This window comes from Ambystoma mexicanum, chromosome 4q (genome assembly GCF_040938575.1).
Source record: "Ambystoma mexicanum isolate Mex_15411 chromosome 4q, UKY_AmexF1_1, whole genome shotgun sequence".
Taxonomy (NCBI): Eukaryota; Metazoa; Chordata; class Amphibia; order Caudata; family Ambystomatidae; genus Ambystoma; species Ambystoma mexicanum.
Window position 1 is genome coordinate 435,828,131 of NC_090928.1, and position 8,769 is coordinate 435,836,899.

At 35.3% G+C, this 8,769-nt stretch overlaps 1 non-coding gene across 1 annotated transcript; it reads left to right on the plus strand.

The window, feature by feature from the left end:
- The first annotated feature begins 1,209 nt into the window (after positions 1–1,209).
- TRNAC-ACA (transfer RNA cysteine (anticodon ACA)) lies at positions 1,210–1,281 on the plus strand. Its single transcript has one exon. It is a non-coding gene; the product is annotated as a tRNA-Cys (tRNA).
- The last annotated feature ends 7,488 nt before the right edge of the window (positions 1,282–8,769 follow it).

An 8,769-nucleotide genomic window follows, 5' to 3' on the forward strand; every position in this document is an offset into this window, starting at 1 on the left:
GCAGTTACGTTTTGCAGAATTTGTGCATTTGACAAAAGTTTTTTTCCATGTTCCAAGATCTACATGTGATATGAAATGCATGAATTCTTGCAATGGAAACCTCACTGTATTTTACCAAGGCAGATAAAGGACATCTTTTGTGCCCCTTATACTTATAAGGAGGGTTTGGTGGCTGAAAATGCATTGCTTTGATGGTGATTGGATGTTGCTTCCACTTTGTACATATTACTGAATAAATAAAGGTGAACATTTCAGAAATGGGGCTGTAGCTCAGGGTTAGAGGATTTCACTGCAGATCAAAAGGTCCCTAGTTCAAATCTGGGTGCCCCCTTGTCCAACTGCTTTACCTGTAGAAATATTTTTTAACTAAAGAAATTTAAGTAAACATTTACAATCTTAGCATTTTATGTAATGAGCAACACATTTCTACATTTGAAATACTCCTGATCATCACCTGAAACATAGGGTAAACACCATTAAGCTGTTTAGGATTTCTTCATATGATACAAGCTGTGTTTTACATTCACCCAAGTTCTACTGGTGATATGATCAGTTTGAAATAGTCCATTGGAAGCTCATATGAATGTTATAAAACTGTGGTGGAAACAAATAATATGCCTTAAATGAAATGTAATATTTGTACAGCTGACCAGAAGTGCACTGATGTCATTAGTTCTACAAGTTTCATCGAGTCACCCACTCTATCACCTTTTTAAAAAAGGGCAGTTTTCAACATTGAAAGGTTTATGTCAGTGGTAGAGCGTAGGAGTGTAGTTCAAGAAGTCCCTGTTTCATAACCATATACCCTCTTCAATAGATCCTGTTAACATGTTTTTCAACCCAATGCACTGTAAGAAACAATAGGATATCATCATTTCATATACAAAACAATGAACGATTGGGTTTAAATATGCTCTTAGCACAAAATCAACAAACTGCAGTAGAGAAGCAGTTACATTTTGCAGAATTTGTGCATTTGACAAAAGATTTTTTTTCCATGTTCCAAGATCTACATGTGATACGAAATGTATGAATTCTTGCAATGGAAACCTCACTGTATTTTACCAAGGCAGATAAAGGACATCCTTCGCACCCCTTAAACTTAGAAGGAGGGTTTGGTGGCTTAACATGCATTGCTTTGATAGTGATTGCATGTTGCTTCCACTTTGTACATATTACTGAATAAATAAAGGTGAACAATTCAGAAATGGGGGTATAGCTCAGGGGTAGAGCATTTCACTACAAGTCAAACGGTCCCTAGTTCAAATCTGGGTGCCCCCTTGTCCAACTGTTTTACCTGTAGAAATATTTTTTTAATTAAATAAATTGAAGTAAACATTTGCAATCTTAGCATTTTATGTAATGAGCAACACATTTCTACATTTGAAATACTCCTGATCATCATCTGAAACATAGGGTAAACACCATTAAGCTGTTTAGGATTTCTTCATATGATAGAAGCTGTGTTTTACATTCACCCAAGTTCTACTGGTGATATGATCAGTTTGAAATAGTCCATTGGAAGCTCATATGAATGTTATAAAACTGTGCTGGAAACAAATAATATGCCTTAAATGAAATGTAATAATTTGTACAGCTGACCAGAAGTGCACTGATGTCATTAGTTCTACAAGTTCCATCGAGTCACCCACTCTATCACCTTTTTAAAAAAGGGCAGTTTTCAACATTGAAGGGTTTATGTCAGTGGTAGAGCGTAGGAGTGTAGTTCAAGAAGTCCCTGTTTCATAACCATATACCCTCTTCAATAGATCCTGTTAACATGTTTTTCAACCCAATGCACTGTAAGAAACAATAGGATATCATCATTTCATATACATACAAAACAATGAACGATTGGGTTTAAATATGCTCTTAGCACAAAATCAACAAACTGCAGTAGAGAAGCAGTTACATTTTGCAGAATTTGTGCATTTGACAAAAGATTTTTTTTCCATGTTCCAAGATCTACATGTGATATGAAATGCATGAATTCTTGCAATGGAAACCTCACTGTATTTTACCAAGGCAGATAAAGGACATCTTTTGTACCCCTTATACTTATAAGGAGGGTTTGGTGGCTGAAAATGCATTGCTTTGATGGTGATTGCATGTTGCTTCCACTTTGTACATATTACTGAATAAATAAAGGTGAACATTTCAGAAATGGGGCTGTAGCTCAGGGTTAGAGGATTTCACTGCAGATCAAAAGGTCCCTAGTTCAAATCTGGGTGCCCCCTTGTCCAACTGTTTTACCTGTAGAAATATTTTTTTAACTAAAGAAATTTAAGTAAACATTTACAATCTTAGCATTTTATGTAATGAGCAACACATTTCTACATTTGAAATACTCCTGATCATCACCTGAAACATAGGGTAAACACCATTAAGCTGTTTAGGATTTCTTCATATGATACAAGCTGTGTTTTACATTCACCCAAGTTCTACTGGTGATATGATCAGTTTGAAATAGTCCATTGGAAGCTCATATGAATGTTATAAAACTGTGGTGGAAACAAATAATATGCCTTAAATGAAATGTAATAATTTGTACAGCTGACCAGAAGTGCACTGATGTCATTAGTTCTACAAGTTCCATCGAGTCACCCACTCTATCACCTTTTTAAAAAAGGGCAGTTTTCAACATTGAAGGGTTTATGTCAGTGGTAGAGCGTAGGAGTGTAGTTCAAGAAGTCCCTGTTTCATAACCATATACCCTCTTCAATAGATCCTGTTAACATGTTTTTCAACCCAATGCACTGTAAGAAACAATAGGATATCATCATTTCATATACAAAACAATGAACGATTGGGTTTGAATATGCTCTTAGCACAAAATCAACAAACTGCAGTAGAGAAGCAGTTACATTTTGCAGAATTTGTGCATTTGACAAAAGATTTTTTTTCCATGTTCCAAGATCTACATGTGATACGAAATGTATGAATTCTTGCAATGGAAACCTCACTGTATTTTACCAAGGCAGATAAAGGACATCCTTCGCACCCCTTATACTTAGAAGGAGGGTTTGGTGGCTTAACATGCATTGCTTTGATAGTGATTGCATGTTGCTTCCACTTTGTACATATTACTGAATAAATAAAGGTGAATGATTCAGAAATGGGGGTATAGCTCAGGGGTAGAGCATTTCACTACAAGTCAAACAGTCCCTAGTTCAAATCTGGGTGCACCCTTGTCCAACTGTTTTACCTGTAGAAATATTTTTTTAATTAAATAAATTGAAGTAAACATTTACAATCTTAGCATTTTATGTAATGAGCAACACATTTCTACATTTGAAATACTCCTGATCATCATCTGAAACATAGGGTAAACACCATTAAGCTGTTTAGGATTTTTTCATATGTTAGAAGCTGTGTTTTACATTCACCCAAGTTCTACTGGTGATATGATTAGTTTGAAATAGTCCATTGGAAGCTCATATGAATGTTATAAAACTGTGGTGGAAACCAATAATATGCCCTTAATGAAATGTATTAATTTGTACAGCTGACCAGAAGTGCACTGAGGTCATTAGTTCTACAAGTTCCATACAGTCACCCACTCTATCACCTTTTTAAAAAGGGGCAGTTTTCAGCATTCAAGGGTTTATGTCAGTGGTAGAGCGTAGGAGTGCTTTTCAAGAAGTTCCTGTTTCATAACCATATACCCTCTTCAATAGATCCTGTTAAAATGTTTTTCAACCCAATGCACTGTAAGAAACAAAAGGATATATCATCATTTCATATACAAAACAATGAACAATTGGGTTTAACTATGCTCTTAGCACAAAATCAACAAACTGCAGTAGAGAAGCAGTTACATTTTGCAGAATTTGTGCATTTGACAAAATAATTTTTTTTCCATGTTCCAAGATCTACATGTGATACGAAATGTATGAATTCTTGCAATGGAAACCTCACTGTATTTTACCAAGGCAGATAAAGGACATCCTTCGCACCCCATATACTTATAAGGAGGGTTTGGTGGCTGAAAATGCATTGCTTTGATGGTGATTGCATGTTGCTTGCACTTTGTACATATTACTGAATTAATAAAGGTAAAATTTTCAGAGCTGGGGGTATAGCTCAGTGGTAGAGCATTTGACTGCAGATCAAGAAGTCCATAGTTCAAATCTTGGTGCTCTCTTGTTCAACTGTTTTACCTGTAGAAATATTTTTTTAATTAAATAAATTGAAGAAAACATTTACAATCTTAGCATTTTATGTAATGAGCAACACATTTCTACATTTGAAATACTCCTGATCATCTCCTGATACATAGGGTAAACACCATGAAACTGTTTAGGATTTCTTCATATGATACAAGCTGTGTTTTACATTCACCCAGGTTCTACTGGTGATATTATCAGTTTGAAATAGTCCATTGGAAGCTCATATGAATGTCATAAAACTGTGGTGGAAACCAATAATATGCCCTTAATTAAATGTATTAATTTGTACAGCTGACCAGAAGTGCACTGATGTCATTAGTTCTACAAGTTCCATACAGTCACCTACTCTATCACCTTTTTAAAAAAGGGCAGTTTTCAGCATTCAAGGGTTTAACTCAGTGGTAGAGCATAGGAGTGCAGTTCAAGAAGTCCCTGTTTCATAACAATATACCCTCGACAATAGATCCTGTTAAAATGTTTTTCAACCCAATGTACTGTAAGAAACAAAAGGATATATCATCATTTCATATAAAAAACAATGAACAATTGGGTTTAACTATGCTCTTAGCACAAAATCAACAAACTGCAGTAGAGAAGCAGTTACGTTTTGCAGAATTTGTGCATTTGACAAAAAATTTTTTCCATGTTCCAAGATCTACATGTGATACGAAATGTATGAATTCTTGCAATGGAAATCTCACTGTATTTTACCAAGGCAGATAAAGGACATCTTTTGTACCCCTTATACTTATAAGGAGGGTTTGGTGGCTGAAAATGCATTGCTTAGATGGTGATTGCATGTTGCTTCCACTTTGTACATATTACTGAATAAATAAAGGTGAACATTTCAGAAATGGGGGTATAGCTCAGAGGTAGAGGATTTCACTGTAGATCAAAAGGTCCCTAGTTCAAATCTGCGTGCCCCCTTGTCTAACTGTTTTACCTGTAGAAATATTTTTTTAACTAAATAAATTGAAGTAAACATTTACAATGTTAGCATTTTATGTAATGAGCATCACATTTCTACATTTGAAATACTCCTGATCATCACCTGAAACATAGGGTAAACACCATTAAGCTGTTTAGGATTTCTTCATATGATACAAGCTGTGTTTTACATTCACCAAAGTTCTACTGGTGATATGATCAGTTTGAAATAGTCCATTGGAAGCTCATATGAATGTTTTAAAACTGTGGTGGAAACCAATAATATACCCTTAATGAAATGTATTAATTTGTACAGCTGACCAGAAGTGCACTGATGTCATTAGTTCTACAAGTTCCATACAGTCAACCACTCTATCACCTTTTTAAAAAAGGGCAGTTTTCAGCATTCAAGGGTTTAACTCAGTGGTAGAGCGTAGGAGTGCAGTTCAAGAAGTCCCTGTTTCATAACCATATACCCTTGTCAATAGATCCTGTTAAAATGTTTTTCAGCCCAATGTATTGTAGGAAACAAAAGGATATATCACCATTTCATATAAAAAACAATGAACAATTGGGTTTAACTATGCTCTTAGCACAAAATCAACAAACTGCAGTAGAGAAGCAGTTACGTTTTGCAGAATTTGTGCATTTGACAAAAGTTTTTTTTTCCATGTTCCAAGATCTACATGTGATACGAAATGTAGAAATTCTTGCAATGGAAACCTCACTGTATTTTACCAAGGCTGATAAAGGACATCTGTTGTACCCCTTATACTTATAAGGAGGGTTTGGTGGCTGAAAATGCATTGCTTTGATGGTGATTGCATGTTGCTTCCACTTTGTACATATTACTGAATAAATAAAGGTGCACCATTCAGAAATGGGGGTATAGCTCAGGGGTAGAGCATTTCACTGCAGAGCAAAACGCCCTTAGTTCAAATCTGGGTGCCCCCTTGTCCAACTGTTTTACCTGTAGAAATATTGTTTTAATTAAATAAATTGAAGTAAACATTTACAATCTTAGCATTTTATGTAATGAGCAACACATTTCTACATTTGAAATACTCCTGATCATCATCTGAAACATAGGGTAAACACCATTAAGCTGTTTAGGATTTCTTCATATGATACAAGCTGTGTTTTACATTCACCCAAGTTCTACTGGTGATATTATCAGTTTGAAATAGTCCATTGGAAGCTCACATGTATGTTATAAAACTGTGGTGGAAACCAATAATATGCCCTTAATGAAATGTATTAATTTGTACAGCTGACCATAAGTGCACTGATGTCATTAGTTCTACAAGTTCCATACAGTCACCCACTCTATCACCTTTTTAAAAAAGGGCAGTTTTCAGCATTCAAGGGTTTATGTCAGAGGTAGAGCGTAGGAGTGCAGTTTAAGAAGTCCCTGTTTCATAACCATATACCCTCGTTAATAGATCCTGTTAAAATGTTTTTCAACCCAATGTACTGTAAGAAACAAAAGGATATATCATCATTTCATATAGAAAACAATGAACATTTGAGTTTAACTATGCTCTTAGCACAAAATCAACAAACTGCAGTAGAGAAGCAGTTACGTTTTGCAGAATTTGTGCATTTGACAAAAGTTTTATTTCCATGTTCCAAGATCTACAGGTGATACGAAATGTAGGAATTCTTGCAATGGAAACCTCACTGTATTTTACCAAGGCAGATAAAGGACATCTTTTGTACCCCTTATACTTATAAGGTGGGTTTGGTGGCTGAAAATGCATTGCTTTGATAGTGATTGCATGTTGCTTCCACTTTGTACATATTACTGAATAAGTAAAGGTGAACATTTCAGAAATGGGGCTGTAGCTCAGGGGTAGAGCATTTCACTGCAGATCAAGAGGTCCCTAGTTCAAATCTGGGTGCCCCCTTGTCCAACTGTTTTACCTGTAGAAATATTTCTTTAATTAAATAAATTGAAGTAAACATTTACAATCTTAGCATTTTATGTAATGAGCAACACATTTCTACATTTGAAATACTCATGATCATCACCTGAAACACAGGGTAAACACCATTAAGCTGTTTAGGATTTCTCCATATGATACAAGCTTTGTTTCACATTCACCCAAGTTCTACTGGTGATATGATCAGTTTGAAATAGTCCATTGGAAGCTCATATGAATGTTATAAAACTGTGTTGGAAACCAATAATATGCCCTTAATGAAATGTATTAATTTGTACAGCTGACCAGAAGTGCTCTGATGTCATTAGTTCTACAAGTTCCATAGAGTCACCCACTCTATCACCTTTTTAAAAAAGGGCAGTTTTCAACATTGAAGGGTTTATGTCAGTGGTAGAGCGTAGGAGTGTAGTTCAAGAAGTCCCTGTTTCATAACCATATACCCTCTTCAATAGATCCTGTTAAAATGTTTTTCAACCCAATGCACTGTAAGAAACAATAGGATATATCATCATTTCATATACAAAACAATGAACAATTGGGTTTAACTATGCTCTTAGCTCAAAATCAACAAACTGCAGTAGAGAAGCAGTTACATTTTGCAGAATTTGTGCATTTGACAAAAGATTTTTTTTCCATGTTCCAAGATCTACATGTGATACGAAATGTATGAATTCTTGCAATGGAAACCTCACTGTATTTTACCAAGGCAGATAAAGGACATCCTTCGCACCCCTTATACTTATAAGGAGGGTTTGGTGGCTGAACATGCATTGCTTTGATAGTGATTGCATGTTGCTTCCACTTTGTACATATAACTGAATAAATAAAGGTGAACAATTCAGAAATGGGGGTATAGCTCAGGAGTAGAGCATTTCACTGCACTTCAAAAAGGTCCCTAGTTCAAATCTGGGTTCCCCCTTGTCCAACTGTTTTACCTGTAGAAATATTTTTTAATTAAATAAATTGAAGTAAACATTTACAATCTTAGCATTTTATGTAATGAGCAACACATTTCTACATTTGAAATACTCCTGATCATCACCTGAAACATAGGGTAAACACCATTAAGCTGTTTTGGATTTCTTCATATGATACAAGCTGTGTTTTACATTCACCCAAGTTCTACTGGTGATATTGTCAGTTTGAAATAGTCCATTGGAAGCTCACATGTATGTTATAAAACTGTGGTGGAAACCAATAATATGCCCTTAATGAAATGTATTAATTTGTACAGCTGACCATAAGTGCACTGATGTCATTAGTTCTACAAGTTCCATACAGTCACCCACTCTATCACCTTTTTAAAAAAGGGCAGTTTTCAGCATTCAAGGGTTTATGTCAGAGGTAGAGCGTAGGAGTGCAGTTTAAGAAGTCCCTGTTTCATAACCATATACCCTCGTTAATAGATCCTGTTAAAATGTTTTTCAACCCAATGTACTGTAAGAAACAAAAGGATATATCATCATTTCATATAAAAAACAATGAACATTTGAGTTTAACTATGCTCTTAGCACAAAATCAACAAACTGCAGTAGAGAAGCAGTTACGTTTTGCAGAATTTGTGCATTTGACAAAAGTTTTATTTCCATGTTCCAAGATCTACAGGTGATACGAAATGTAGGAATTCTTGCAATGGAAACCTCACTGTATTTTACCAAGGCAGATAAAGGACATCTTTTGTACCCCTTATACTTATAAGGTGGGTTTGGTGGCTGAAAATGCATTGCTTT